This window comes from Rhyacophila brunnea, unplaced genomic scaffold (genome assembly GCF_057557595.1).
Source record: "Rhyacophila brunnea isolate RB1 unplaced genomic scaffold, BYU_Rbru_1.0 scaffold_24, whole genome shotgun sequence".
Taxonomy (NCBI): Eukaryota; Metazoa; Arthropoda; class Insecta; order Trichoptera; family Rhyacophilidae; genus Rhyacophila; species Rhyacophila brunnea.
Genome location: NW_028232904.1, coordinates 20,246,356 through 20,255,695, shown reverse-complemented (window position 1 = coordinate 20,255,695; position 9,340 = coordinate 20,246,356).

Genomic DNA, 9,340 nt, shown 5'->3' with positions numbered 1-9,340 from the left:
CTATACGACCCAAAGAGGTTGGATGGTCTTCAATATACGGCAGTATATTTCCGATACAACATTTCACGGCGAAGTGTGAACGGCGAACTGCATACGTATAAGTTTCCGGAAACGGGACACGTGACACGGGGCTGCAAAACTGATATATTTTCTGACAGAAATGTCATATTTCTGTCACTTTGGGAGTTGATTGGTGTAGATTTACCAGCACGAGCTCAAGCTCAATTCATTCTGTAATTATGTCATTTTCTCTAAATCATTTTTAAAAAATCCACATATAATAACGGGAAAAAAGTAGTATATTTTTGTCCCCAAATACTCCTTTCATAGAATAATGTTGGATTGTAAAAGAATATACCCACCATTTTTTTATACTTTTAGATTTAAAAAAAGTTTAATTTCTAAGTAATCATAGATTTGAGGTAATCATTCATTAGGAATAAACTGATGTAGAAATAAATGTTTTTTCTATTAAAAGGTATTTTTTTATTTTCAAACAAATATTGGTATTAAGGCAATGACATTAATATGAACGAAGCATCTGGAAAAAAAAATGACACTCACTTGTTTGTTGGATCTGCCGAATGGCATAATCTCTTCTAACGCCATTACAATAAAGGTGATATTGCTATAAATTCCAGTTGCTTTTTGTCGGGTCTGCCGAATGGTTCGGTTCGAACAGGTTCGCTCAAATGAACATTGACACTAGAAACACTGTTCTAACGCCATTACAATAAAGGTGATATTGCTATAAATTCCTGATGCGTGATATCGCATAATGGAAATTGCGTGACGTCTACCTATGCATGTGCGAATGTCACTATGCACGAATTTACTTGCTAGGTACTGTATTGAGTGCGTTGTCCATTAATAATGTTATTGTATTAAGGCGATGTCTTCACCTATCGGAGACATCTAGCGGAAAAATACGAAGCTTGCAATTTGAGATATTTTTTTGATAATTTAAAATTTCAATTGTATTAATTAATATGTACCTATCTGAAAACATTAAATAGAAAAATATGTCTTATTTTAATTCAAATGTATACAATAATTGTAAAAAAATGTTATAAAATGTGAATTTGTCAAAGGACCCCATATTATTATATAATATATTTTATGGTCATATTTATTATTCAAATTTAGTTTATCAAGTTTTCTATGTTGTAGGTACTCGTATCTAAGAGATTTTTGACTAATTCATAGTTTTAATATTTTTTATATTTTAAAAAACATTAATTTTTATAAAAATGTACATAAATGTGTATGACTTGAAATCCTTTTTATTTATATCAAATCGAGCTTCAATATTAGGACGCATACCTTGGTTTCAGATACATATTTATTAATTTATACAATTTAAATTGTTAATTATAAAAAAAAATGTCTCAAAATTTCAAGCTTCGTATTTTTCCGCTAGGTGCCTCTGGTAGGTAAAGACTGATGCCAGCGCTCCATTGGCGAGCCAAAAGTCCGAGGACAATAAATCGTCTGATTTGTCTATGCTCTGCTACTGATCAACGAACGAATAAAAAAGTCGAGCTGTCAAAAGTGAAAAGTTACGATTCTCGTAATGTCTTCCGGTAATCATATAATTTTGTGTTATTTATATGTAGACTTGCATAAAATAATATAGCAGTGAAAACAACACAAGTTTTACGATTTCTTTTATGAATTTCATAAATACAAATAAAAAAATAATTGGTAAATCTCTAAATTAACAAATAAATCAATGAAAATGTTTAATGATTGAATGATTGATTGAATGAAAGTCTTAATGATTGCGTATTAATGTCAAATCGAATTTGCATAATGATCGACTGACGAAGTCTGGCAAAAATATCAAACATGTTTGAAATCCAACGAGCCTGGTCTTCGGATTAAAAAGTCCGCTGGGGTGCTCCACGCGAAAAAAAAGTCCGAAGACTGTAAATCGTCTGACTTGCGTGCCAATGGAGCGCCGGCTTAAAGACTTCCCCTGGACACAGAAGGATGTAAGTGATTTTAAGATCTGGTTATTACTGAAATCAAAAAAATATACACTAACCAGACATAGGTACCTAGTATCCGTACAACCTCAAGTAAAGGAGTCTCAAAAATTTCTTTTGAACTCTCCACCATAAGGTCGTGTTTCAACTGATACTGAGGCCAAACAATCGACCCAATGTCAAGACGCTTTCTAACTAAGGAATTATAAAGGATTTTTAATTGCGTAGCATCCGAAAAGACCCGGGAAGCACATAAGACTAAGACGAACCCCAACATTTGTAGTCCCCGCACCATTTGGATCGCTGAGGAGTTTTATTTTGCCAATAGAGGGAAGTTGACGACCAATGTCTTCCAAATTTCAGTTTCCTACATCTGAGGACATACACGTGTCCAAACTTTACTGGCCTAAAATGGAACAAATACCAACTGTACAAAATATTATCCCGCAGAAGCAGTGACGTCCTTGGACAAAATGCCGCCCCTAGGCAGCGCCAAAATACCACCCCATTTTTTTATACGGTATTTTTTATCATCCTTTCATGACTCCAATATCTAATAAATGTATTGTATGGATACATTACTAACAAAATATATACCACTAACGAAAACATTCAAAATTAAATTTAGATATAAAAAGCGAATAAATATAATTCTTCTTTTTTCTTTCGACCATGTCCGATCCTAATAGGATCATATAGGCCTCCACAGAGTAGAGGTTTGTATTAACAGATTTTTTTTTTTTGTTTTTTACGAGAAATGGATGTCAGCCACTTGCTTAACCTGTTAGGTCCATACCCTGACAGACACAAATTGAAAAACAATATGTGTACTTGCTAGACCCAGGATTCGAACCTGGGACCCACGGCTTTATAGTCCAACGCTTAAGCCGCGTGGCCACCGTGGCTGTTATATAATATAATAATAAGTATTAATTATTTTAGACACTTACCCAAATCGTCAGAATCTGAGGTTCCATTTGGTGGATATTTCTGACACATTTGGTTTGTACCATTTTGCAATACACAGATTTATTATTTTCATACCATTTTACTATGCTATTATTGTACAACATGTAAACAAAGTAATTTTAGCTACTTCTATATTATATTATACCAAATGATTCTCCTCGATTTGCCGCCCTTCAAGTAACTGCCGCCCCCAAGCGACGCTCAATCTGCTTACCCCCACGGGACATCACTGTGCAGAAGGTATTACGATAAATTATGCATAGTTGTACAGTTATTTGTTTTGCAAAGACAACATTTTTACGATAAAAAAACGTATTCACTATTTTCTTTAATGGTGTTAACTGTCAATTCTTGGTGGAAAGACATTGTATTAATTAAAATAAAATACAATATGTACCTACATAATACCTAGGTAGGTACCTACTTTTTTCACATAATTTAGTAATCAGTAGGTATTAGTTTTGTCCACTTTAATGGAACAACATATACAATATTACATGTAATTATACTTATGTGTATGTTATTTTCCCGGCCAAAATAACATGTTTTTTACCAATGTGTGCTTTGATGCAGAGTATGAACCAGATATAATGAACATAACAAATTATAAATTCAAAGTGTTCAGGACATGACATAAAATAAGTGTTAATAATTTTTAAAAATAAAAATACAGAGAATAAGTAATAAAATGAGAAAATAAATAAAAGTAGATGGATGCACACAGAGTGAACTTTGATAGACCCTATCTTAAAAACTTATAAAACAACGTCCACCTAAATTCACCCTCACGTAAGTGGAATATATGAATATCTGAAGCGATTTTATTAAACATGGTTACTGCCCTCCCAATTGGCATTACTAATGGCAGGTTAGTTCTGCACCGTGGGAGAACAAACAACGGATGCCCTTGATTCCTAAGGTAATTATCAGAGAAACACAAGCCAACACCACCAAGAATGGCAGAGTTCACATTTACGCCGCGTATAAGTCTGAAAAAATATGTAGCTAAATAAAGATCCCTTCTAAATTTTAAGCTACAGTATGTAAGCATCCCTAAGAGAAAATCAGTCGGATAGAGCCACGGATAATATCCATACAGCCGAAAGTAAAGGAGTCTTAAAAAATTCTTTTGGACTCTCCACCATAAGGCCGTACTTCAACTGATGCGGGGCCTAAACGATAGACCCACTCTCAAGTCTGCTTCTAACTAAGGAGTTATAGAGAATTTTTAGTACCGTAACATCCGAAAAGACCCGGGAAGTACGCAAGACAAAGCCCAACATTTTTAGCGCCTTTTTACAAATGGTATCTATATGACCACTTAACGTCAGTTTTCCGTCAAACGTAATTCCAAGATCTCTTACAGATGATATTCGCGAGAGAACTCTGCCATGCATCGAGTACTGGAAAAACAATACTCGTGAGGCTTTAGTAAACGATAAAACATTGCATTTATCAATATTGAAGTCCAGTTTGTTACGCCTGCCCCAATCTAATATATTATCTATATCAAGTTGGAGTTGACGACAATCGTCCAAGGTGACAACTTCCATGAAGAGTTTCAAGTCGTCAGCAAACAACAAAAACATAGCATTTTTAATTACCAATGCTATGTCATTTATGAAAATCGTGAACAGCAATGGCCCTAAGTTTGAGCCCTGGGGGACACCAGAAAATGTGTAAAAGGTCTGTGACTGATAAAGGCCGTACGAAACGTATTGTTGACGGTTCCTAAAATAACTCCCGAATAGCTTCAAAAATCGATCCGACAATCCAATAAGTTGGAGTTTTTCCATTAGAATATCGTGATCGACTCTGTCAAATGCCTTCGAGAAATCATTGTAAGAACAGTCAACCTGGCTGCCTCTATCTAGTACTCACGACACATAATCAGTGAATACCATCAGGTTGGTTTCCGTTGATCGGCCTGCTCTAAATCCATGCTGTTCATTCATTATAAATGACTCAATTTTTGGAGAAATCATGCTGTGCATGATCATCTCCAGAACTTTTGCTGGTACAGAGAGAACAGCTACCGGCCTGTAGTTTTCTACTGACGACTCTGTACCACTCTTATGAATTGGAGTCACCTTTGACATCTTTCATATTTCCGGAAAGATACCTGTCTCCACTGTAAGATTATTATATATATGCAAGTTGGTCATTGACAAAATCAACACACCCCTTTAAAAAAAATGTAGGGACGTTATCCGGTCCCAAAGAGTGCGTATTCTTAAGTTTTTTTTAATAAATCTAAACACGTCACCTTCATCAATTGGGAAGATGTCAACGGATTGGGCACCGCACGATCGTTTTCTTGACGTTGAGGCGACATCCAGATTCGGAATACTACTTGCGTAGACGGACCTGAAATGACCAGCAAATGCTTCTGCCATTCTATGTCCAGTCACCTCTTCGCCCTTCCAAGTCATCGAATTGGCAAATCCACCATCCTTTCTTAATGATTTTATATAATCCCAAAACGATTTAGGATTTTCACGAATGCAATCCTTTACCGATTCAATATAAACAGAGCCCACTAGGTATACTAACTGTTGTAAGCTAGGGGCGCCAGGTTATTTGAAAGTATGGTGAAGCAGGCATGTTCCTATAAAAGTATGGTGAGGCAGGCTGGTAATCAAGTTGCGGCAAAACTTCCACGTATATGGATACGTTATAATGACGCTCAAAAGGCGAAAGTAAATCCTCTGATGCCCAGCATTTTTTTTTTATCGCGTCGCTATTTCTCGTAAGTTGTCGGCTATTGTTGGCCTGCTTCATTCAGTTGTATGAGAAAGCCGAATACTTGCCTCTCTTTTTATTTAATACCTCTATGGTTGTAAGTCATACCTACTTATTTAATTTCATTGAATTAAGAATACAAATTGCAGATGGTATTGGTAAGTTTTTAAAATTCAATTAAACCCTATTTAAACCAAAACATAATAGTGGAAGTAGGTTGTGGAGATCCGACAAAAATAATGCACACACTTCGTCAGTCAAACTTAGTTTTCTTTCATTGAACAATACAAATTGCAGATAATTTGTAAAATTCTATTAAACCCTGCCTAGACCATACCATCCATAATATATAAAGTTATGTTTAATTTAATGAAATAATTTAATTTATTTACTTATATAATAATATATTCTTATGGTTTGCTTTTTTTTTTTTTTGACCATGTCCGATCCTAATAGGATCATATGGGCCTCCACAAAGTAGAGGGTTGTATTAACAGATTTTGTTTTTTACGAGAAATGTATGTCAGCCACTTGCTCAACCTATTAGGTCCATACCCTGACTCACACACAAATTGAAAAACAATATGTGTTCTTGTCAGACCCAGGATTCGAACCTGAGACCCACGGCGTGATAGTCCAGCGCTTAAGCCACGCTGCCACCGTGGGTTAGGAAGGGTTTAATTAAATTTTAACTACCAACCAACAGAGCTTAGTGTGTTCTATTTACCTATATCGGATCTCCACAGCCTACTTCCATTTTTTGACACTGGTATGGACCTTATAGGTTGAGCAAGTGGCTAACATCAATTTCTAGTAAAAAAAAAACAAAAATGTGTTAATAGAAATCTCATCATAATTATGATCCCATTAGGATCGGACATGGTCAAAAGAAATACTGTAATTTTACCCGAGATATTATGCCAAAATACAATAATTTTGAAGAATTTTATTCAAGACGAAAATGTTCATATAGAAAAAGATGGCAACACTGCTGCCCTATGAACAGTGGCAGCACTGTTTTCAAAATTCATTTCTGTTTTCCTTGTTCCGTCTCTGGGTGTACCTATATTGCTATATTCCTCTCAAAACTTTCAACCGTTTTTGCATACATTAGGCGTAAAACCCACTTAACGGAACGAGTGGGGCTCTCGCGCAAAATTTCACAAGTGACGTGTAAATCATCGAAAATACAACGTAATCAAATACGCCAGCGCACATTGGATTTGACCCATGAGTCACCGTTGTGTGGCTTTTCAGCCGGACAAATTAACGAAAATACAACGTAGTCCATTCATTGAACACGGCAAGCAAAATCACGCTCCTCGAAGCGTCGTCGATAGACGGGCGAAAAGCCATTATTTAGGAACAGTGAACTCTTTGTTAAGTTATTGCGTGTCCGATATTAATTACAAGCCCCGAGAAATGTAATAATATTGTTATTGCTTTGTTATAAGAGACGCTGATAATAATAATTATTTTGTGCTCCTTGAGCCCCTTATTACATAGGTGAATTGAAATTATCTGAAATTATAAATGCGTTTAAAAATTAATAAATGTAAAAATTCTTAACACCACTGCACATTTATGTACTCAAATATGACTATATTCTAAAACATTATAGAGCGAGAGGTTTAAAAGAATACTATTTTATGTAATAAAAATACTTTATGCAGTCATCAAATGTTTAAAATAAATATAAAGGATAATAAGGCTTCAAAATTATATAAATAGATTATCTACAACGTTTAAGGTATGTCCAGGATCATGCTTTGAAAATATAACAAAATCTCCATTTTGACCTATGCTGAGCATGTCCCCCCTTAAGTTCAATAAAAGTGTGTATATAAAATTTATTGTGACACCAGTGGATATTTTTATAAAGTGTTTTTAAAACAACCATGTATTTATTATGTTTAATGGTAAATCTGTTCCAAAATTTAATTACAAGTCTATGAAGACTAAATAAAATTATTAATTTATCTAATACTTATAGTGCTTTTATTTTTAAATAAAGTGGAAAGATGGAGGTAAGTAAGTACGTGACGTCTCAACGTTGACTAAAATTTGTCTCACGCAAGGCTTGGTATTTTCCATAATATGAGATATCCATTTTCAAAAATCATTGGGTCAATATCTAAAAAAGTATATTCATATTCTATATTGAGTAATTTCACGCAATATCTATTGGTCTATGACAATCGTGCCGGACTTGCAGTAGGTAGTGATCAACTATCCAGTATTTAGACTGGTGGTGATCAACAGTCCCACGATGGCCGTGCGGCTTAAGCATCAGCCTATATCGTCGTGGGTCCCAGGTTCGAATCCTGGGTCTGGCAAGTACACATATTGTTTTTCAATGTGTGGGGTTGCACATGGTCGAAAGAAAAGAAAGATCTACCACACTCTAATTATCATGCATTAACTTATCCCGGATCCACTGCAAGGAATAACTCATATAATATTCCATGGCCGCCACGCCAGAGACAAGATATATCGTTAATAAGAACCTAATTACACCGTCTAATCAAATAAATTTTAGATATTACACATATTGGCATTCATCTAAATCAGGGGAGGGCAAACTGCGGCCCGCCGGGTATTTTTTTGCGGCCCGCCATCATTAATTGTACTTCTGATTACGAATAACTTTTGACAATAGATTAAAATTTGAAGAATTTGTTGTTTCGTAAATGTATTATCTCAGTACGTCTTCCTTGCGTCTCATCTCACACTATGTAACCACTATTTTCTACGTTGAACATCGTGACACATTTAAATACTTTTAACTCCGCGTTGTATGAAAAAAAATATATGCCCATGATATGGTAAAAAGTTTGAATGGATTTCAATTAAAACTCAAGTTATTTCTTCGACAAATATCGAATAACAACGTGGACCACTTATAAATATACCAGAATATAAATTTGAAGAATATGGTAAAATTATTAAAGCCCTGAATGACGATTTTTCACAACGATTTGGTGACATCCGAAAAATTGAGACAAGTTTAGCAATAGTACGCGATCCATTTTCAATAGATATTGATAGTGTACCGACAGAGCTACAACTTGAAATTACTGATCTGCAGTGTGACACTGATTTAAGAGAATTGCATCGTCGTGAAGAAATCTACAAATTTTACAATGCCCTTAATTGAGACAAATTCGACCAACTTAAAGATTATGAAAGAAAAATGTTCGTTATTTTTGGATCAACCTATAGATATATGTGAACAAACATTTTCGATCATGAACCTCAATAAAAATTCTTTACGATCAAATATCTCCGATGCCCATTTACAAGCAGTTTTGAGAATATCAACTACAAAATTAACACCTGAATTTAAAAAAAAATGTTAAAAAATATACAACAGTTTCATTCTTCTCATTAATTTTTTTGTAATGTTTATTTTTCGTGATAATAAATAGTGTATATCTAAAAATGGTATTTTACTTGCGGCCCGCCGCTCATTTTGATATCTTGAATTTGGCCCTCCATCCAAAAAGTTTGCCCCCCTCTGATCTAAATCTATCCTAAATCCATTATTTTCAAGAAAAACAATTTTGCATGTACATAATGTAAAGTTCACAGAATGTTTTTTTTCCGCGAATTATATTTGGCATGACAGGTAGTATGTTGTC